The sequence below is a fragment of the Dermacentor andersoni genome, chromosome 8, assembly GCF_023375885.2.
Source record: "Dermacentor andersoni chromosome 8, qqDerAnde1_hic_scaffold, whole genome shotgun sequence".
Lineage (NCBI taxonomy): Eukaryota > Metazoa > Arthropoda > Arachnida > Ixodida > Ixodidae > Dermacentor > Dermacentor andersoni.
In genome coordinates, this window is record NC_092821.1 from 89,314,747 (window position 1) to 89,337,815 (window position 23,069).

The 23,069-nt window shown below is 44.2% G+C and overlaps 1 long non-coding RNA gene across 1 annotated transcript; it reads left to right on the forward strand.

The window, feature by feature from the left end:
* The first annotated feature begins 312 nt into the window (after positions 1–312).
* On the forward strand, positions 313–17,425 carry LOC140212919 (uncharacterized). The gene is made up of 3 exons (XR_011889896.1): positions 313–449; positions 2,705–2,822; positions 17,368–17,425. It is a non-coding gene; the product is annotated as an uncharacterized lncRNA (long non-coding RNA).
* Positions 17,426–23,069: the final 5,644 nt, after the last annotated feature.

Genomic DNA, 23,069 nt, shown 5'->3' on the forward strand with positions numbered 1-23,069 from the left:
GAATCGCATCTGGGCTTGCCACTTCAAGTCAGTCGCACGCTTACCTCCGTGATAAATTTGGTTTTGGGGACAATTTCTCATCAAATTCGAATTCCGAAACACAAGCTCAGATGTGATTGCTGTCTTTTTTATGGTTTTGCCAAGAACACCAGAATAACACTTAAATAAAACGAACTCAACGGTCGTTGTGCTGTTGACCAATATAGCATATTCGTTAAAAAAAAATTGGATTGAGAGCAGTTGAGTACTTTACTATAAAAGAAATACCAGTATAATAAATGTAATCTATCTATTCATCCCTACCAGGCACTCAAGTGTCAGTACCATGGAGCTTCCTGTGGCTGGGTTGATATTCGCAGCGTGCATTGCAATCGTGGCACATCCTGTCTCAGGCATGGTTGATCCCCCATTAGGACAAGATGAGGAATGCCCTGTAAGGTACCCCGACGGTGAGTCTGCAATTGTGCACACTTGCTATTCATTGATTTTACGGAGTTTCAATTATAGTTCAAAAAGAATTTTTAGCACAACGTTACTAAGATACCCAAGCACGTTTTAGCATATTTATGCATTTTCAATAGACTGATATTAACGTACCAACAGCCGTTCATGCTAGCATGAAGTTATCACCTATCACAAGTTTGTAAGGACAGCCGCTGGACTTATGCATGGCATGGGCACAGCCAACGTGTAGTCGAAATATTAGGCCAAGCATACTAGCACGACGAATGAAAAACAATGCAGCATATTTTCTGTGAAGTGAAGACAAAAAGGAAAACAACAATTTAGAGAAAACAACAGCGTGTTGACTGTAGGAAATTGTGAAATTGAATGAGGTTACTCGAGTACGAATTCTATATTCACATCCTTCATTGTAGTACGTTACGAAGAGCCAGTCCTCCTCTTGACAGTGGAATACCATAACACATTGCTCGCGGCAATTGAAGATAGACAGGAGCGCTCACGTTCTTGAACTAGCAGGAGATTTGACACCCCTAACTAATGTCCAGGAGGCGCGCATCGCTTATCTTTGCCCAATGCTCGCTTTCTACGCCCGTCTTCTCTCATAGCTTTTGTAACAGGATAGCTGCTCATTCGGTCAAACGTAAGTACTGCTAACTATTGGTGAGCCACAAATTACAATGCTGTGGTGGTGATGTTGATGGTTTTAAATCAGGGAAATTCAGATATTAAACGGAGCCTCTCCTGTGTGCAAGCTTCAGGTGGGCTGGAAATCGGCTTTAACTACTTTCAGAGCTTATGGGTATTGGCTAGCACGTTGGTGTTCTCCCCATTTGATGAAACTTGTAAACTGCAAGCGTAGAGCAGTCTGTGTGCATTGGAGTGGTCTTGGAGAATAGTTTCGACGGCGAAGGCAAGTAGGTAGGGATTTTGATATTATTTTTAAGACAAACTTTAAAAAATTTTTCAAGTAGAACTGTAAGATGAATACAAAATGTTTCTGTTCACCACGGATGAAAAGACGCAACGTTCATTGCTCATGCCGCAGTTGGGTACTCAAAAGATCTCTTTCGAAACAGCAAAAAGCGATGCTTGTTTTAATGTTGATGGTTTTTGTTGAAACGAAATTAAAATAATGAGATTTAGTCACCATATATAGTGACGGCTACTGTCTTTTACAAAACAAAAAGAATATAAAGATATTGTGAGATAAGACCATGTCGAAAGTTAAAACAAAATTAAGAGCCAAGTTTGCATACAGTCCTGGACACACGGGAAAATAAAAAAGAATAGAAGGCAAGGTGAAGTTGTACCACACATTGCACTGAGTCCGGAGACATAGGTTCATCATTACTCGCTGTACATTCATGTGTTCATTAATCATTAAACCGTCTTATAATAAACGACAGCGATCTTAGAATGCAACGCATCTTTTTCTTTATGTTTTTGCTGGTGGAGGGAAGAGGAAGAGGCGCGCTGCTGCTTACCCAGTCGTGCCTTGGACACTTTTCTGATTACACCTAAAAAACTAACCGAGTGATTTCACATTCGCTGATGCTACGTGTACTGACACAGGTTAAAGCACACAGGAAAGGGTGGCTATAACAGGTCGAAAATATTTTGCGTTTCTGGCAGAAGGCGCAGACACGTGTACATTTATTAAAACTTTTATTCCGATCACGAAAAAAAAAAGGATTACGTATTTGCTTATGAAAGTTTTTTTCTGGTCCTTTATAACCAGTCTGCGCACACTCCTTACCCTTGATTGCATTCATTCCGTCATCGTCTTTGTACCCTGGTGCACGGTAACACGCCAAAACAAGCTGTAACTTAAGACAACGTCTCTTTCTTTCTGCAAATACCTTTTCTTCTGCCCATGTTATATGTTGACACTAATGAAACCATTGGCGCATGAATTTGCCAACCAGTAGAAGAACAAACTGACGACAGCTACTGTGCAGGAACTTTAACTTAGATTAATGCAACTAACATATTTCTTGTAATGTGCACTAAGGACCTGGGCTAGCTGTCTTCCCCGCGGTGGTCTTGTCAACATTGCTGGTATTCTAACGTTGAAGGAACCAAGCTTACTTTTTCATATGTACATGAAGTCTTCTGAAAGCAATGGTGTGATTTACTACAGTGTAATTATGAATGATTACACCCATTCTCTGTGATAGTATCTGCATACGGTTTCTTCTGAATTGTTCAAATAGGACGCTCAATTTCTATTTCATTTTAGGAGTCGGAAATTGCACTGCTTTCGGATTTTCAATCCCGGCGGGTGAAAGCAAGGCCCTCTCATATCCCTGCGTCATGGTTGAATGCAGTTCAAGTGGACAGGATATTAAAGTCCGAGGGTAAATATTATACGTTATATACGTGAATATTCCTAATGACCCTTTATAGTACCTCCTCGCACTATGTACGTTCAAACATGAAAAAAAAAGCGCGTTATTTATATCGATATGCAAGTATTACGGAGGCGACGTGAAGGAAATTACAAGGAAACTTATTTACGTATTTTAAAACATCTATATGCGCATAATAATTTACGATGGGACTCTATAACAAAAGCCGTAAAAATTATGTTGCAATAGGTAACAAATACAATATCACGTATGCGCCAAGCAATATAATGTCTACACTTGGACGAGTTCGTTCGGAGTTTGTTACAAGAACAACGCAAAAGCACCCGCCGTGGTTGCTCAGTGGCTATGGTGTTAGGCTGCTGAGCACGAAGTCGCGGGATCGAATCCCGGCCACGGCGGCTGCATTTCGATGGAGGCGAAATGGAAAAACAGCCGTGTACTTAGATTTAGGTGCACGTTAAAGAACCCCAGGTGGTCAAAATTTTCGGAGTCCTCCACTACGGCGTGCCTCATAATCAGAAAGTGGTTTTGGCACGTAAAACGCAATAATTAAATTAATTAATTAATTAAACACAAAAAAACAAAGACAAAATACTAGCGACCACTAGGAAATGGCGCCACTTATGGAGGAATGGGTTTAAATGCGTACCATATCACAAACATATGTGATGAGAAATGCTGAAAGGATTAGCATAATGGCTTGAAAACAGCGGCCATTCTTTACGTACGAGTGGGAGGTCGTGTGGATTTAAAAGAAAATAACGATCTCTGCCACTCATGAAAAACGTAGAACTCCGAAGAGCAAAAGCCGGCATGTAAGAAGAATGAGGCAAAAATTTTGAGAGCTTGTCGCTTCAGAGTCATCCACAAGCATCCATTGCACTAAGGGTATTCAGAAGCGAAGGAAACTGGAAGGGTTATTACGCGGTTAAAAATTGACGTTGCTATGTACTCGGCGGATATCCTGACTATGCGTCATCGAAATGCGCTAGCGTAAAACTTAGTGGACTTTCTCGCGTCCCAAGTACGAACGCTAAATATATGCGCGCTTACACGGAATGCGTTAGTGCTCGAATGACTGCTTTCGCGCCTCGTCATAAGCTGTTGCTCAAAGATGCCTTTGTCATCGAGAGGGCGTGGAGTTTGAGAGAAAGAGCGAGAGAGGTGGCACATATGTAGCCATCACATATGCCGCCAGACCATATGTAGGTGCCGTATATCTTGCTCTACACATAAACCGGTAAGAAACCATGCTCTAAAATAACACTTAAAGGCATACTGCAACTACAAATTGTGCTGTGTATTCAGGGCAGGCTAGTACATATTCACATTTCACGGCCTAAAGGAAAAGCGTGGCCCTGACTCCGGCTCCTCTGATACAATTTCGGTCGTGGCAGCGTTCCCCTCTGCCAACAAGGCGAACGAATACGCACGAAAAAGCAACAATCGTACATTCGTGAGGCCTGAACAGCATGCATTAGCCTGCGGAAATAACTTCCCATCATGTAGCGCACCATGCGCATAGAATTTTCATGACTTGTGCAAAAAAGTGTCGATAATATTTGGAGGTATCTCAGTAGCCATGACGTTGCGCAGCTGACATCAAAATCATCAATTTTAACCCGGTCGGGGCACCTGAACGCGGATGATGGTGGAATGCATATATATATATATATATATATATATATATATATATATATATATATATACATATATATATAAGAAAGATAGAAAAGCAAGTAAAAATATAGCAGGACTCAACGTTGCAGATGGACTACAATTTGTTATTCGACATCTGCGTATAACTGTTTACAGTGATATTATTCTGCGCTTTTTCATGCAAATCTATTATCTCTGTCTCTTTAGAATATCACTTTTGGTGTTTCCCAAAAACAACAACAAGAACAAAAAAAAAAACAATGGACAAGAAATTATTTGTCATTGCTGAGGCTGGTAGCTTTCTGGACGCATTCGCTGCAGCATGTTTACTAACCTAAATTTCCGGACAAACCCTTTCGGACTTTCATATATATATATATATATATATATATATATATATATATATATATATATATATATATATATATATTGTGAGCATTATTTTTCCCAATAATCTTCTTCAGCTGTATATATTCATCATCATGCCACCGTTATAGTCTTTAGCGCGCGACCTGCGAGATAAACCGCTGAGGCTGAGCAGCTGTCTCGCAAGGGGTGGAGGCTGCTTTCGATCCCTTGGTCCTCTGCTCCTTCGAGTCTCCCTGGATCTTCGTTCAGGCCGGCACTTGCTCCGCCTTTCGGCCAGGAACAACAAGCAGTATCCATTATCTCCAGTGAGTGAAGCACCTAATTCCAATAATAGGGCGATTAATTTTGTGTCTTCTTTCACGAGGTTTGGTGCGTCTGCAAGAAGCGCTTGTGGCTGAATAGCTGGCTGGTCCTGGATATAGTACATAGTAGTACAGGAGTGACTTCGCATATGACGTGATGAAACGCGGGCCTCATCGTGGAGGCAGTGTAATTCACGGTCGCCTGGATAATATGGTCCGCTTAGTGGAGATTTCAGCGCCTTTCTAATCTTCCGGGTCGGTGCGTAATCCATGTTCCCCAAAACGCGCTGTAGAAAGTGAACAGCCGAATAGAGTGAAGCGACCGCTTCACTAAAGATTCACTTCACGTGGTATACAACATGAGCGTAGAACCTAAATATCATCTAGATGACTGTACCAGCTGAATAATGGACAACTAGTCTGCAGAGACAAAGCAACAGCGCGCGCATTAGATCCCATAGATGAGATGAATATTTACAATTATTATTAGGGTTATAATTATATTCGAGTGCTGATTGCCGTGCTATCGTTTGTTACCGAAGCTTTCCCTCAAGTCTAAATATTTTAAGGCAGTTTGTCGTGTGCGTATCATGGCTACGCACGCTTATATCGCCTTCCGTTTCTCTACCACGGGTGCGCTTTAAAACCACGGCGCTGCAGTTTTTGCTTTCCTTTCCTTCCTTCTTCTCCGCCCTTAAACTGGCTCTCTTAACTACTACACGCAGAGACAAAGCAACAGCGCGCGCATGCAATCCCATAGATGAGATGAATATATATATATATATATATATATATATATATATATATATATATATATAGAGAGAGAGAGAGAGAGAGAGAGAGAGAGAGAGAGAGAACTATCAGTCATAGCTCTCGTAGTATAGCCCTCCGGGCCGTTTCCTTTTTTTCTTTTTTTTTCTTTTCTCTTTCGAAAGTAGTCCTATTAGGGTTATTATATTTCACGAAGGTATTTCGCCCTCGTCAGCAGCAGTCCTTGAGATTGTTATTCTGGCGGCTAGCTTCCCACGCTATGCGTGCCGCCATCGCACCTGGTTAAGCTTCTCCTAGACGCTAGAGTTACACCTTGAGCGATCGGAAAGCGCGTTTTCCCCTCTTGGCCGGCGGAGAAGGGAGGCTTTGTGTCCGGCCCGCAGAGCCCCCCCCCGCCCCCCATCTCAGTAAGGTGCCTGGTGGTGGTCCCGTGCAGACGATGACCTCTCGGTGAGCGCATATTTCCCCCTCATCTTTTAAGAGGTTCAATACTTACAAGCATTTGTCTCGCAAACCATATTTATTTCAAGGGCATTTTCCACGTCTCAATAAGTTTTCTCGTCGTATTCGAGTGCTGATTGCCGTGTTATAGTTTGTAAATGAAGCTTTCCCTCAAGTCGAAATATTTTAAGGCAGTTTTCCTAGTCTCTAAAGCCGCTCGAGTTCGCTCTTCTCCTCGGGCAGCCATTTTTCCAAGAAAGTATGCCTTCCAACCACCGACTATCGCGGACAACATGAGTCCCTTTCCACGTAAGTGTGAGGCTCGGAGCAGGAGCTGTGGCGTTTGAAAGTAGCCTGGGGCCTGACGAACCAACCGACTGAGCTATCTTTACGGGCAACATCGAAGGGTCACGAGTTCAAATCACCTGTTATGTTCCTTTTCTTTTGCCCTTTTTCTTCCTTTTTTTTCTTTCTTTTAATGTCTTTTCCTTTATTTTATCACTGTACGGGAACCCTCCTAAAATAAAAAAAAAAAAGAAGAATATATATCTTCAAATATGTATGGCCTCACATGTGCAGGTCATAAATACCAGGTTCTCTAGCCGAGTGCCATCAGTGCGGTATAACCGAGCTCAGATTGGTCCACCTTGACTGATCAAATAGGGCACCACTGTATATTAAATGAGGCGTACAACTCCTGCAGGACCCGCCGTGGTTACTCATTGGCTATGGTGTTAGACTGCTGAGCACGAGGTCGCGGGATCGGATCCCGGCCACGGCGGCCGCATTTCGATGGGGGCGAAATGCGAAAACACCCGTGTACTTAGATTTAGGTGCACGTTAAAGAACCCCAGGTGGTCGAAATTTCCGGAGTCCTCCACTACGGCGTGCCTCATAATCAGAAAGCGGTTTTGTCACGTAAAAGCCCACAATTTATTTTTAAATTTAACTCCTGCGGGGACGGTACAGTATCCGCCTCCCGTGCAAGAGGACCGTGATTCAAATCCCGGACCGCAGAATTCTCCACCGGAAAATACCAGAAAAAAACAACAACCGTGTGTTGAGAAATTTGCACAAACAGGCCTGGAGTGCGGCCTGATCCCGGTGACCAGAACCGGTAACGCACTCTCACCAGAGCAGGATTGGCCACCCTGGTGCAGTACTTGGCCACAACCTCCTATATGAACACAACAATCAAACCCCGGCCCTCAGTCCCCAGCAGCTGTGAAGCAACTGACCACGGCGGCGGTAGGACCTGCGACGCTGCAGAGGGTGCTAAGAATGCTTGGCTCCGGACAGGCCGCCATTGGAATATGAACCTGGCAACGTTTAACGCTAGAACGTTATCTGGTGAGGCGAGTCTAGCAGTGCTATTGGAGGAATTAGAGGGCAGTAAATGGGATATAATAGGGCTCAGCGAAGTTAGGAGGCCAAAAGAAGCATATACAGTGCTAAAAAGCGGGCACGTCTTGTGCTACCGGGGCTTAGCAGAGAGACGAGAACTAGGAGTCGGATTCCTGATTAATAAGAACATAGCTGGTAGCATACAGGAATTCTATAGCATTAACGAGAGGGTGGCATGTCTTGTTGTGAAACTTAATAAGAGGTACAAAATGAAGGTTATACAGGTCTACGCCCCAACATCTAGTCATGATGACCAGGAAGTCGAAAGCTTCTATGAAGACGTGGAATCGGCGATGGGTAAAGTCAAAACAAAATACAGTATACTGATGGGCGATTTCAATGCCAGGGTAGGCAAGAAGCAGGCCGGAGAAAAGTCAGTGGGAGAATATGGCATAGGCTCTAGGAATAGCAGAGGAGAGTTATTAGTAGAGCTTGCAGAACAGAATAATATGCGGATAATGAATACCTTTTTCCGCAAGCGGGTTAGCCGAAAGTGGACATGGAGGAGCCCGAATGGTGAGACTAGAAATGAAATCGACTTTATACTCTGCGCGAACCCTGGCATCATACAATATGTAGACGTGCTCGGCAAGGTGCGCTGCAGTGACCATAGAATGGTAAGAACTCGAATTAGCCTTGACTTGAGGAGGGAACGGAAGAAACTGGTACATAAGAAACCAATCAATGAGTTAGCGGTAAGAGGGAAACTAGAGGAATTCCGGATCAAGCTACAGAACAGGTATTCGGCTTTAACCCAGGAAGAGGACCATAGTGTTGAAGCAATGAACGACAATCTTATGGGCATCATTAAGGAGTGCGCAATAGAAGTCGGTGGTAACGCCGTTAAACAAGAAACCAGTAAGCTATCGCAGGAGACGAAAGATCTGATCAAGAAACGCCAATGTATGAAAGCCTCTAACCCTACAGCTAGAACAGAACTGGCAGAACTTTCTAAGTTAATCAACAAGCGTAAGACAGCGCACATAAGGAACTATAATATGGATAGAATTGAACAGGCTCTCAGGAACGGAGGAAGCCTAAAAGCATTAAAGAAGAAACTAGGAATAGGCAAGAATCTGATGTGTGCGTTAAGAGACAAAGCCGGCAATATCGTTACTAATATGGATGAGATAGTTCAAGTGGCTGAAGAGTTTTATAGAGATTTATACAGTACCAGTAACACCCACGACGACAAGGTGAGAGAGAATAGTCTAGAGGAACTTGAAATCCCACAAGTAACACAGGAAGGGGTAAAGAACGCCTTGGGAGCTATGCAAAGGGGGAAGGCAGCTGGGGAGGATCAGGTAACAGCAGATTTGTTGAAGGATGGTGGGAACACTGTCCTAAAAAGGTTGGCCGCCCTATATACACAATGCCTCAAGACCTCGAACGTACCGGAATCTTGGAAGAACGCTAACATAATCCTTATCCATAAGAAAGGGGACGCCAAAGACTTGAAAAATTATAGACCGATCAGCTTACTGTCCGTTGCCTACAAAGTATTTACTAAGGTAATCGCAAATAGAATCAGGAATACCTTAGACTTCTGTCAACCAAAGGACCAGGCAGGATTCCGTAAAGGCTACTCAACAATAGACCATATTCACACTATCAATCAGGTGATAGAGAAATGTGCGGAATATAACCAACCCTTATATATAGCCTTCATTGATTACTAAAAAGCATTTGATTCAGTCGAAACCTCAGCAGTCATGGAGGCACTACGGAATCAGGGTGTAGATGAGCCATATGTAAAGATACTGGAAGCTATCTATAGCGGTTCCACAGCCACCGTAATCCTCCACAAAGAAAGCAACAAAATCCCAATAAAGAAAGGCGTCAGACAGGGAGATACGATATCTCCAATGCTATTCACAGCGTGTTTACAGGAGGTATTCAGAGACCTGGAGTGGGAAGAATTGTGGATAAAAGTTGATGGAGAATACCTTAGCAACTTGCGATTCGCTGATGATATTGCCTTGCTTAGTAACTCAGGAGACCAATTGCAATGCATGCTCACTGCCCTGGAGAGGCAAAGCAGAAGGGTGGGTCTGAAAATTAATCTACAGAAAACTAAAGTAATGTTTAACAGTCTCGGAAGAGAACAGCAGTTTACGATAGGTAGCGAGGCACTGCAAGTGGTAAGGGAATACATCTACTTAGGGCAGGTAGTGACGACGGATCCGGATCATGAGACTGAAATAACCAGAAGAATAAGAATGGGCTGGGGTGCGTTTGGCAGGCATTCTCAAATCTTGAACAGCAGGTTGCCACTATCCCTCACGAGGAAAGTGTATAAAAGCTGTGTCTTACCAGTACTCACCTACGGGGCAGAAAGCTCGAGGCTTACGAAAAGGGTTCTGCTGAAATTGAGGACGACGCAACGAGCCATGGAAAGAAGAATGACAGGTGTAACGTTAAGGGATAAGAAAAGAGCAGATTGGGTGAGGGAACAAACGCGGGTAAATGACATCTTAGTTGAAATCAAGGAAAAGAAATGGGCATGGGCCGGACATGTAATGAGGAGGGAAGATAACCGATGGTCATTAAGGGTTACGGACTGGATTCCAAGGGAAGGAAAGCGTAGTAGGGGGCGGCAGAAAGTTAGGTGGGCGGATGGCATTAAGAAGTTTGCAGGGACAACATGCCCACAATTAGTACATGACCGGGGTAGTTGGAGAAGTATGGGAGAGGCCTTTGCCCTGCAGTGGGCGTAACTAGGCTGATGATGATGATGATGATGATGATGATGATGATGAGTCTGTTTAAGTTATTCCTGCGGTCGGTATCACTCAGCGCAACTCGGGTTTATTAAATTCCATGTTGTTCATGTCTTACTAAGTATGCCTTGCGACAATGTTACGGAAAGTAAACTAATATATAATTCAGATATGTTGCGAGCAGTCCGAGGAATTCAAGAAAGGTCAGTAATTATCAGCGAAACTTGGTTCCGGCGTAAAGTGTCGATACCTTTGAACTACACCAATATTGCCGTTTGTCGGAAATATGGACCTTAATACATATCACAAGCGCGTTTTGATGCCACCTGTGAAATTCGAACCCCTCGGCATGCGTAAGATCCAGAAGCTGCATCTGAATAATGAATGAGGAATATGTAATGCGTGGAAATTGGGAGAAGAACGTTTTCTTAACTTAGTTCAAACGAATTTTGCTTATATGAAATGTGGATATCGTTTAACCGTTTCTAGAAAAAAAAGGGCGGTTGGTTTGGTGACTTGTAAATGTCCTAAGAACACCGCAATAGTAAGAAATGATATCGCGTCATGCCGAGAACCCATAGCAATAGTAATGCAATAAGGATATAATCAATGTCGTGTGTAATGAGTCTGAAACGGTGTGCTATGTGAGCCTATGTGTGTTTGCCACCCGCTATCCTGCCGCCACCAAGTACCATCTAACAGCCACACCCTCTGCCAAATGGCGCGGATTGGCCAGAGTGTTCGGAGAGCCCCGGTTGTAAGTTTGTAAGGCCCATGGTAAAACCGCAAGTGAGGTGGCGCAGGTAGGTGTAGGCTGCGGCTCTTTTCAGGTCAGAGAATCGCAGAGCAAATCAGTTCTGAAGGAAAACCAGGTACCTGAGTGAAAATAGAAGGATGGCTCAAAATGTACAAATATCTGTAGCTCAAAACAATGTAGCTCAAGAAGGAATGGAGGAAGAGATCAGTAACGTTGGCTGCCAAGTACAGTGTAATTGAAAATGTATATAGACAACCAGGAGGCACCAAAAAGAGAGAAAAAAACAGGGACAGTGAATCGGATGCAAAAGTTAGAAGCAAAAAAGACCCTGGAGATTTAGAAAGGAACGACAAGAAAGAAATTGGAAAGTAGAATACGTGCAATAACAAAAAGGGTAATGTCTTGATATATGAGGCTCGAGCTGGTTGCCAAAGACAAAAGCATACGGGAGCTAATATTCAGAACAACCAGAGGCCTGCGCGTGCTGCAGCAGAAATCCCAAGACAACTGACCGCATGCAGATGCAATGGTAAGATATTCGCCGAGGCAGGCCGATGGGTAAATCTACCTTCTAGAAGCGCTAGGACTGAAAGTAGATGGAAGGCATTAATCGGTCAGGAGACAACAAGAGCAAGGAAAAAAAACTTAGCGGACAGTTTGAGAGGACCGCATTACTTACAGGCATAGGTAACTATAGAAGGCGGATATTGAGCTTTTAAAAAAGAAAGAAAAGATTAATCAGGGTTACACAAAATGCTAAACTGATAAGTATCCATAGATTATTTGATCAGCTCAAGCTTGTTAGGTGACTATTTGTCGCCGCCGCATTTCCAAGGCACCGCAAATTAATCATCAGCTTTGCCTTCAGAAAAGTACCCTTATGCGCGCCCGCTGCCGCAGATTGAAGGAGGAAGGGTGCGCATCGAGGCAACCTAGAGCTCACGACGTAGAAGAGCTGGGTAGGAGAAGCGCATTTGATCGCGCATGCGCGTGGACGCGGCTCGTGACAGAGAGCGTGTTACGAGTGTTGAGGGTCTCTTAACAGACACATCTTGCCATGTGGTAAACAACAACCGGTGCTGAATGGAAGAAACGCAGGCGCGCCGAGGTTGCGTACGCGGGACGGGTCGATGAGATTGCCGAGGCGCGTGAAGCTCACCGGGCTACAGTACGCGACAGCTACGACAACAATACGGCTGAAGCATGCGAGCCCCGTTTCGCCAAAATGCATGATTATTGTAGAGCCCGACAGCAGTGGCAGGCCGTCGAGGAGCATTTGTAGGCTCCGAAGCGAAACAGTGTTTCAACACAGACCCGTGGGCGCTGATAATTCTTAAGAACATGAGTGCTTCCTGCGCTTCAAGATGACAAAGGTAGCAGTAGCGCGCAATACCTAGTACCAAGACGTAGTAGGGCGCAATAAAGGATATGATTACGATACAAAAAAGTGAATATTAGCCAGGTAAAATAGAAACACCAGAGCCATATAATCAACATTTATTCATCGAATCATTTGGACGACCATGTAGGCGGACATTCTTTTCTTTGGCCCGTACAATTCTTCGGTGATGGTGGTGTGAGTGAGTGAAGAAACTTTGTTGTGAACGCCTGCAGAACGGTTAGCCTTCCCCTGTTAGGGAGGCGTTACCGTGACGCGGCCATGACGTCTTCGCGGCGTGTGGCGCCTCTACGTCGGCCGCGGCCGCACTATTCCCTTTGGTCGACCACGCGTGCCCCTCTTTTGGAGTGGCAGCCTCCCTCCGATTTCGCTCGGTCGTCGCCTTTCGAGGGCCGCCGAGATCTGCTGGACGGCCTGGGTTTGGACATCTTGGTCATAGCATCTCGTCGCGGTCTCGAGCCGCGGCGGGATCGTTGTTATCGTTGCAGCACAGTCCCAAAGGATGTGAGCTGCAGTGGCTCTTTCCTTTCGGCACACACAACACAAATCAATTTCATAAACACTTGGACGGTAACAACTTTATTGACAATCCGGCAAATTCGTAGCCTGGGCCTAGGCAGCTACCGAGGAGGTCCGGAGATCCTGTCTCCTCGCCGCCTCACTGGCTTGCTTGATGGCCCATAGTTGATTTTGGAGTTTTGAGCTGCGCAACGCGGCCGTTCATCGCGCCGTAGCTTCATCTGAGGAAACTGCATTTTCTCTGCATATAACTTCACATTCCCAGAGAATGTGTCTAAGAGATGCGTGAGCCCTGCCGCATAGTTTTCAGTTATCGTCTAAGTCCGGATACATCCTCCTGAGATGGACGGGGTTGGGGAAGGTCTTGGTTTGTAACTGCCTCCAGTTTACCGCTTGGGCCCCGTCGAGCTTGTGGTTAGGGGGTGGATAAACACGCCTGGAGTTTTTATAAAATTTTGTAATATCAGAGTACCTGGTCATTCTTTCCCTCTCTGTCCATGCCTCCATAGGATTTGCAACCCCATGACAGGATCCTTATACGCGGGCGCGGAATGTGAGATCTCGCGCTACGCTGTGGACCTCCTCGTAGAGGTTGGGTACGGGGGTGTCAGGGGACGAGTGAGCCAGAAACCATATAACGTGTCATTCTTCCATCTCCTCGGAGGTGACATAGTTCGCGTTGGCTTTGAGTATAGCCTACGGCTTCGGCGAAATTCTGCGTTGTGCCTAGTTTCTGACCGCCGTATGCGAGTCACTGAGCACGTATCTAAGACTGGGGTTAACGATGGCTAGGGCTATCGCTACCTCTTCCGTTACTTCGGGGTTTTTGCCATGTACACTACAAGAACTGGCCAATTGTTTGTCGGTATTGAGGATGGCCACTGCGCCACGTTGACCCTCGTATTCTGCAGCGTCTGCGAACAGCGCTTCCTTATCCCTAACGAAGGCTTGGAGTAAAGCCTTCGCTCTACTCTCTCTTCGACTCTGATTGAATTCGGGGCTCATGTTCTTGTGTAGATTAGCCACCTGCTGCTTTTCCCTGATCGCCCTTGGAAGGGATGTCTTGGCGCCGTGCTGCTCGGGATAACTTATCCCGAGTTTGACCAGGATACTCCTGCCCGTTCGTGTCTTCGCTAGTCTCTCGAGTTGCGAGATTTGGTGTGCCACAATTAACTCTTCGAGCATGTTGTGGAGGCCAAGCTGTAGCACAAGTTCCGTGCATGTGCTGTCTGGAATGCCCAATGCCATCTTGTGTTTTCTTCTAAAGAGGGTGTTCAGTTTGGCATATTCGGCCGTGGATCAGTTGTGGTAGGCTGCCACATAGGTAATGTGGCTAATAACGAAGCAGTGTATGAGTTTGACGACGCTGGCCTCCCTCACACCCTGATGTCAGTTGGTGATTCTTCTGGTGAGCTTCATCGTCTTCGTGACCTTAGTCTCCAAATGCCTGACCGTTTCTCCGTTGTCGCCGTTCGATTCTATGATGAGTTCGAGCACCTTAATCTGCTTGCTGATTGAACATGCTCTCAAGAACGGAGGAAGCCTAAAAGCAGTGAAGAACAAACAAGCAATAGGCAAGAATCACATATATGCGTTAAGAGACAAAGTCGGCAATATCATTACTAATATGGATGAGATCGTTCAAGTGGCTGAGGAGTTCTATAGAGATTTATACAGTACCAGTGGCACCCACGTCAATAATTGAAGAGAGAATAGTCTAGAGGAATTTGAAATCCCACAAGTAACGGCGGAAGAAGTAAAGAAAGCCTTGCGAGCTATGCAAAGGGGGAAGGCAGCTGGGGAGGATCAGGTAACAGCAGATTTGTTAAAGCATGGTGGGCAGATTATTCTAGAAAAACTGGCCACCCTGTATACTAAATGCCTCATGACTTCGAGCGTACCGGAATCTTGGAAGAACGCTAACATAACCATAAGAAAGGGGACGCCACAGACTTGAAAATTAAAGACCGATCAGCTTACTGTCCGTTGCCTACAAAGTATTTATTAAGGTCATTGCAAATAGAATCAGGAACACCTTAGACTTCCGTCAACCAAAGGACCAGGCAAGATTCCGTAAAGGCTACTCAACAATAGACCATATTCACACTATCAATCAGATGATAGAGAAATGTGCGGAATATAACCAACCCTTATATATTGCTTTCATTGATTACGAGAAAGCGTTTGATTCAGTCGAATCCTCAGCAGTCATGGAGGCATTACGGAATCATGGTGTAGACGAGCCGTATGTAAACATACTGAAAGATATCTGTAGCGGCCCCCCAGCCAGCGTAGTCCTCCATAAAGAAAGCAACAAAATCCCAATAAAGAAAGGCGTCAGGCAGGGAGATACAATCTCTCCAATGCTATTCACAGCGTGTTACAGGAGGTATTCAGAGACCTGGATTTGGAAGAATTGGGAATAAGAGTTAATGGAGAATACCTTAGTAACTTGCGATTCGCTGATGATATTGCCTTGCTTAGTAACTCAGAGGATGAACTGCAATGCATGCTCACTGACCTGGAGAGGCAAGGCAGAAGGGTGGGTCAAAAGATTAATCTGCACAAAATTAAAGTAATGTTTAACAGTCTCGGGAAGAGAACAGCAGTTTACGATGGGTAGCGAGGCACTGGAAGTGGTAAGGGAATACATCTACTTAGGACAGGTAGTGAGTGCGGATCCGAATCATGAGACTGAAATAATCAGAAGAATAAGAATGGGCTGGGGTGCGTTTGGCAGGCATTCTCAGATCATGAACTCCAGGTTTCCATTGTCCCTCAAGAGAGAAGTGTAGAACAGCTGTGTCTTACCAGTACTTACGTACGGGGCAGAAAGCTGGAGGCTTACGAAAAGGGTTCTACTTAAATTGAGTACTGGAAGTGGTAAGGGAATACATCCACTTAGGACAGGTAGTGACTGCGGATCCAGATCATGAGACTGAAATAATCAGAAGAATAGGAATGGGCAGGGGTGCGTTTGGCAGGCATTCTCAGATCATGAACTGCAGGTTTCCATTATCCCTCAAGAGAAGAGTGTTTAACAACTGTGTCTTACCAGTACTTACGTATGGGGCAGAAAGCTGGAGGCTTACGAAAAGGGTTCTACTTAAATTGAGGACGACGCAATGAGCTATGGAAAGAAGAATGAGAGGTGTAACGTTAAGGGATAGGAAAAGAGCAGATTGGGTGAGGGAACAAACGCGAGTGAATGACATCTTAGTCGAAATCAAGAAAAAGAAATGGGCGGGGGCAGGACATGTAATGAGGAGGGAAGATAACCGACGGTCGTTAAGGGTGATATTACCGATGGTCATTAGGGGTTAGGAGGAGGGATAATGAGGAGGGAAGATAAGCGATGGTCATTAAGGGTTATATTACCGATGGTCTTTAGGGGTTAGGAGGAGGGATAATGAGGGATAATAACTGTTTTAACGTGCCGCACGAGATAGATTGTCCGCGCCAGCAGATATATCGCAAATTGAAAGCACACGTAGACCTGCGCTCAAATTTAGCATTAGGGAGTATGGTAATCATCGGCGAATATGTTGCACTGTAAAAATCACCTGCATTGCAGTGCATTTAGACTTACTTCGTAATAAGGACATTATGGCAAGACCCGTAAAAGTTTGCCGAGAGGATAATACACTCGTACGTGCACCTACAGACGTCCTCACAGATGCTATCCCAACATAGCCTTCCTGACGATCACGTACAATTTTCTACGTGTAAATAGGCGCCAGGGTCTCGTAACTGATCATTACGCTGATTTCTAGAGGTAGCTTCAAGAATCGATGCACTGTGAATGATATTATTTTGGTTTTAATCGTTAGCGCCATATATGTAGATAAATGTCAGCACTGATTCACACAAAAATATTAAAACTTAAGCAGAGCCTATAAACCAGCAATCAATAGATTTGCTTTCGTGATTTCACACAGAAACTGGCGTATACAATGCGCACGGACAATTTAGATACAACGGGGATAAGAAAGGAACCTATTGCAATAAGGGCGATGCTCGCAGAAAATTATATCATGTTTTTTATCTCATTATAGCTTTTAAATTATGGATGAATGCTTAATCAGGGGTAGACTTGTAAATGATGTTTTGCAAGCCGCTGAGTTCCATACATGTACAGTGACTATTTTTGTTGTGCCAGTGTTTAGATAAATTTCCAATTTTTCTCATGCAGGTGCCCGCAAAAACCAGACGTTTGCCCAAACCCTTCGATTCCAGTGATACATGACGCACCATGGCCGCACTGCTGTAAAACGTGCAAGCCAGCTAAGGCTGCGCCTAAACGTACAAAATCTTAATCAGGTGAAGAATAGCAAACCAAAGATTGCGGCTGGTTTGCTGTCCGCTTTACCCTCTCTATCTATCTTTTTCTCCCTAAATTTATACTTAATAAACCACATTTTCTACAGTATGGAAGGAAGACGGAGGGACCCCTTTTCCAATTCCTTAATAAATAAATTTTTCTGCATTCCATTGAATGATGGTTATTTTTTGAAGGTGTGAATGTTTTATTGAAAAAATATTTGAACGCAGGAAAGTATTTGGTAAATATTAGTACAGAAGGACGTCCCAGGTGCAAGTGTTCAAGCACACGACTTCAGGTTCGGGTCAAGTGTTATTCAATTCATATTTTTGTCCTTTAATCCAAAATAGGCTTTTAATAGAGAATGCAAGGGCCCTATTTCTCATATAAATGAAATACCAGCAAAATTTTAAAACGCAGCTTTTCCTGCAACACATAATTTCGTATTTGGGTTATTGGAATAACCTGTCTGGGAGAAAATGAAATCGATACATTGTTTTGAGATATAGTCATGCATCCATTCTTGGGTGAAGGGACAGCCAAGCAAGGTAAAAGAAAATAAACATCTATCCTTCATGTAGGACAGAAAACGTCTTATCGGCTACTCCTTAAGTGAACGGAAAATGAGCGTTCTGATCGCACGCTGCAGAAAAAGCTGCAGAAAGATATTGTCACAGAGCATAAGGGTACTCACCTGTTACTGGGCAGTCCCTCATAAAAGCATACACACGATAACTGTTTACGCATATATGCAAAACTACATTCGGTTGCTTCAATGGTAAAATACCAGAAATTGGTAAAATACCAAAATGGTAAAATACCAGAAATGGTAAATACCAGAAATGGTAAATACCAGAAAATACTGGCGCGTCAGTGTACTGTATGTTTTGAAACAAAGGTGGTTTGGTTTCCCAGATCCCGTGCCAAAAAACATAAGTGGTTGTGCTTGTTAACAGCGCTTCTGGACGTTCGACAAATTTTGTTAACAATGTTAACTATTTAAGTGACATCCTCCCTCTGTCTAAAGAAAACAGCTACGTAGTCTGCGTACGCTAAGATTTTAATTTCTCTTGATATTAGGCTAAACCCCCGAACATGCTGACTCTGAACAACCTTTAAACAAAATGGTTCTAAATATATAGCGAACTGCAATGGAGATAGCGGACAACCTTGCCGCACTGCTGTCAGAACATGAAACGGTGTTGTCACACGCTTACTTATGACAAATCTCGTGAAATGGTCTGCATATGCCATTTTAACGCCTTCTAATGCTACCGAGCCAAAGTTAATGTCGGCTCGGTAGCATTAGAAGGTGTTGAAATGGCATAGAACAGAATTTCATGTACCAACCGGTGAAAGACGTTCTCCAAATCTAGCATATAGCGACACGCTCTCCCCATGCGTCGCAACTATCTAAGGCGCTTCTGGCTGCATGAATGCTTGTGAAAATTGATCGGCCTTTATTCCCGTAGGTCTGATGCGGTCTCACAATTTGTTTCATCTCTCTTTGTAAACTTCTCATTAAAACTTCGTGAAAATTTTGTCACTAACGATAGTCGGACTGTTTGGTCGATACGGTGTTACCGACAGCTGTTTAACAGGATCTTCTGTTTCGGGCATAAGACAACATACGTTATCCTAAAAGACGGGGGAAGACGGTTTTCATCGTATACCTGCATGATTAGGCGGTGCAGAGCGACTGCTAGATCTTCCTTGAACGTTGTTAAAAAGCTGCTCCTATTCCATCTGACCCAGGTGTATTGGCCATTCCGAATGCACCGATCGCTCTCTCTATCTCTGACAAAGTAATAGGCGCTTCAAGTAAATGAGTGTCTTCATGCTCTAACTTCGGCATAAGTCGAAGGAATTCACCGTGAAAACCTTCATCGAACGTTGGTTTCCGTCCCAGTAGTTCATGGTAATACTCTACAAAAGCCTGTTGAACTAAATCGGAGTCACTGTTTAGCGCATTCCCATATCTTATCTGCTTAATTTCGTTTTTTTGTTGCGTATCTGTTCTCATCTGAGATCGATTGTTTAGTTTGTGTTTAGCACATATCAGTCTCTCAGCGCGTGGGCGTACAACGGCTCCCATGTACTTCTGCTTGGCAAATACTTCTAATTGGGTCATTCCACGCCAACTGTCCCAACCGTGGCGCTCGAGAAGAATTATTTCTCTAAAAAATACTCTAAAAAATACACGCATGTACAGCTCAATAGAGCTCCAGCGGTGACTCTGAGATTGTTATAGACAAGAACTCCTCCGAGTCCAAACTGTGCTAAGCAGTTATATCCAGAAAGAGAGGCACCAATCAATTGAGAGAAGCGCAATGGCATCATTACTCTGGATCATATACTTTGGCAGTGTCCTATGTCTTTCACAGACTGTGACAAGGAAAGTGACTGATGGCGACGAGTCCTTCAAAGTAGAGTTCTTTTAGATAAAGTGCAGGCTATCCAGAAGGCCCACGATACGGCGGTAAGGTTAAACCTTACTGTCCCGACGTGAGTCGCCTGTGTCAACCTAAACGTTGATCCCCAGGACCTGAATAAACTTCATTATACCATACTACATATAAGCATTACTTGCACAATATTTGCCCAAAATATTTTGAACGGAAAAAATTGTTTGGCAAGGTGAGCGCCATTTAAATTCCACGAAATGATGGAAATGCACGTGTAAAAAATTAAGTTCGCCAGAAATCAACCGTTTTGAGCATTTTTTCAAATTTGGGATTGTGCGTTGGCTGTACATTGTCCTTTCACTATAAAACAGTTTCTTCAAATAACTTTGTGTTTTTTACTGCTTAGAACCGATGTGAAAATGGGCAAATTCTACCTTTATATGAAATTTTTCACAAAAGACGGTCAGGAGAAAAACGTTGAATTACTTTTATAGAAGTATCCCAAAACCTACTATCTTCTAAAGCTTTATTTTCGTCTATGTGCTGCTCACGGGCTCTAAAACAAAACCCTGACTTTGGCAAAAACGCCATTTGCGCCTATGTTTAGGCGTTAGTGCGAGACTAAGGTGGTCAATGAAGAAGTAAGCAGAAAATCAGATTTCATTGACAAGAATTACTTTCACCACGAAAATTTTAATGAAAAGAATTTACGTTTTGTAGTCAAGAGTTCGACGAAAGTTCGTGTGGTCAGGTAATACGATGATGAAGAAATTGCGGTCACTGATCAAGTCAAGGTTAAAATAAAACAGAGACGTTTCTGGACTCGTACGTGTACCTTGATCACACTAAAAGCAGGCAAGAGCCGCAATTCATTTTTTATACCACAAATGTGACGTAGAGAACGGGTGTAGTTTACAGGCAGATTTCCATCAGTCCAGTTGATACTGTTGTCCGTAGTTTGAATAAATAAAGATTCTAACAAGAGTGGCGTCATCGGATTGTTTTCTTTAGTTATTGTAGCAGCTTTTTCCAATCGATGCGGTGACTGCGATTATCGGCGTGTTCGGCAAGGGCGTTCGAGACTTTTTTCTTGTTGGAGACGTCCCTTTGCTGCTCTTTTAATCTTCTCGTGAATTTGCCGGTTTCGCCGAGAATAGCACACATGCCATCCAACAAGCTGAGCAATCAGCTTGATAACGTAAAGAATCTGCTCGAAAGCAAGAATTACCCCGGTGTCATCTACAAGGTACCATGCGCAGACTGCAGCTGCAGTTACATCGGCGAAACAGGCAAATTCACGAGATTAAAAGAGCACCAAAGGAACGTCTCCAACAAGAAAAGAGCCTCGAACGCCCTTGCCGAACACGCCGATAATCGCAGTCACCGCATCGATTGGAAAAAGCTGCTATAATAACTAAAGAAAAGAATCCGATGACGCCACTCTTGTTAGAATTTTTATTTATTCAAACTATGGACAACAGTATCAACAGGACTGATGGAAATCTGCCTGCAAAGTACACCCGTTCTCTACGTCACATTTTGGCATAAAAACTATTTGCGGCTCTTGCTCGCTTTCAGTGTGATCAAGGAACCCGTACGGGTCCCGAAACTTCTCTGTTATTTTCACCTTGACTTGGTCAGTGACTGCAATTTCTTCATTATAATTTACGTTTTCATAGCGTCTGACAGGCATTCTCAGATCATGAACAGCAGGTTGCCATTATCCCTCAAGAGAAAAGTGTAAAGCAGCTGTGTCTTACCAGTACTCACGTACGGGGCAGAAACCTGGAGGCTTACGAAAAGTGTTCTACTTAAATTGAGGACCACGCAACGAGCTATGGAAAGAATGATAGGTGTAACGTTAAGGGATAAGAAAGCAGCAGATTGGGTGAGGGAACAAACGCGAGTTAATGATATCTTAGTTGAAATCAAGAAAAAGAAATGGGCATGGGCAGGACACGTAATGAGGAGGGAAGATAACCGATGGTCATTAACAGTTACGGAATGGATTCCAAGGGAACGGAAGCGTAGCAGAGGGCGGCAGAAAGTTAGGTGGGCGGATGAGATTAAGAAGTTTGCAGGGACAACATGGCCACAATTAGTACATGACCGCGGTAGTAGGAGAAGTATGGAAGAGGCCTTTGCCCTGCAGTGGGCGTAACCAGGCTGATGATGATGATGATGATGATGAGCGAAGAAATATATTTGAATTTCAGTCCCACCATTGGATTAATTTGGTCGCGCTTCTTCACTTGATAGCATGTGGATAGCATGTGGATGGCCTGTGTGGTGAGGAATAAAAGCCGAGATCACTAGGAGTTCGTAAGAATTTGAATCTTGAAGGTACGCTTCGTTAACGTGGATCGACATTGCTCACTTCCATGCTACTGGAAGCATACATATGCGGCCGCCTACGCGTTAAGCGGTAGAGCGGGCCACAAGTCACTTTCGTGAACGTGAACTGGTTGTACAACGTTAACTACACACGTTTTTCACGCTTTTTTCGTTCAATATATTGCCACGGGGATGAGAGTAGCCAAAAGGGATAGGAAGTTGTATTTACAAAATATATACAGAGAGAGTCGCCTGCAGGGTGGATCATAGAACAACAACACGAGCGTTACTGTGATCGTCGTCTTCATGCACCGTTTTTCTGGCGCATTCTTCCATGCTCGACAGGATGGAAGCCGCAGGTCCTAGTTGTTTGGGTTAATGAGGGCACAAAGGCCGTTCTTCAGTTTAACCTCGTCAGCTGCCAGAAGTTTCTTCGTTGAGTCGGAACTCTTCATTGTGACAGCCCACACGTGGGTCACCTGGTATGCCCCAAAAGCTGGCCCACCGGGGAGCGTACCAAGACGAGCAAGCGCATATTGAAAATCGTCGACGCGGTAAGGCCTGTTTGTCGGGTAAGCGTGCATAAAGATAGTATTCAGAACAATTCTTCCTGTTGGCAGGCTTGGCAGGATAACCAGGTGCTTTTCACGCGAATCAGCAAAAACTCTGTCCCCGAGGCCAGCAATGGCCGCCGACACCGCTACAACAGAGCACGTGGTTACACTTTCGCTCGCTTCAGCGTCCGGAAGTCACTCTACGCCACGCTAGCAGAGGGCAAGGTGTGGTTAGTTTGCCATGTCAAGATGCAGGCGCAGTTTTGTTACACAGCTATAG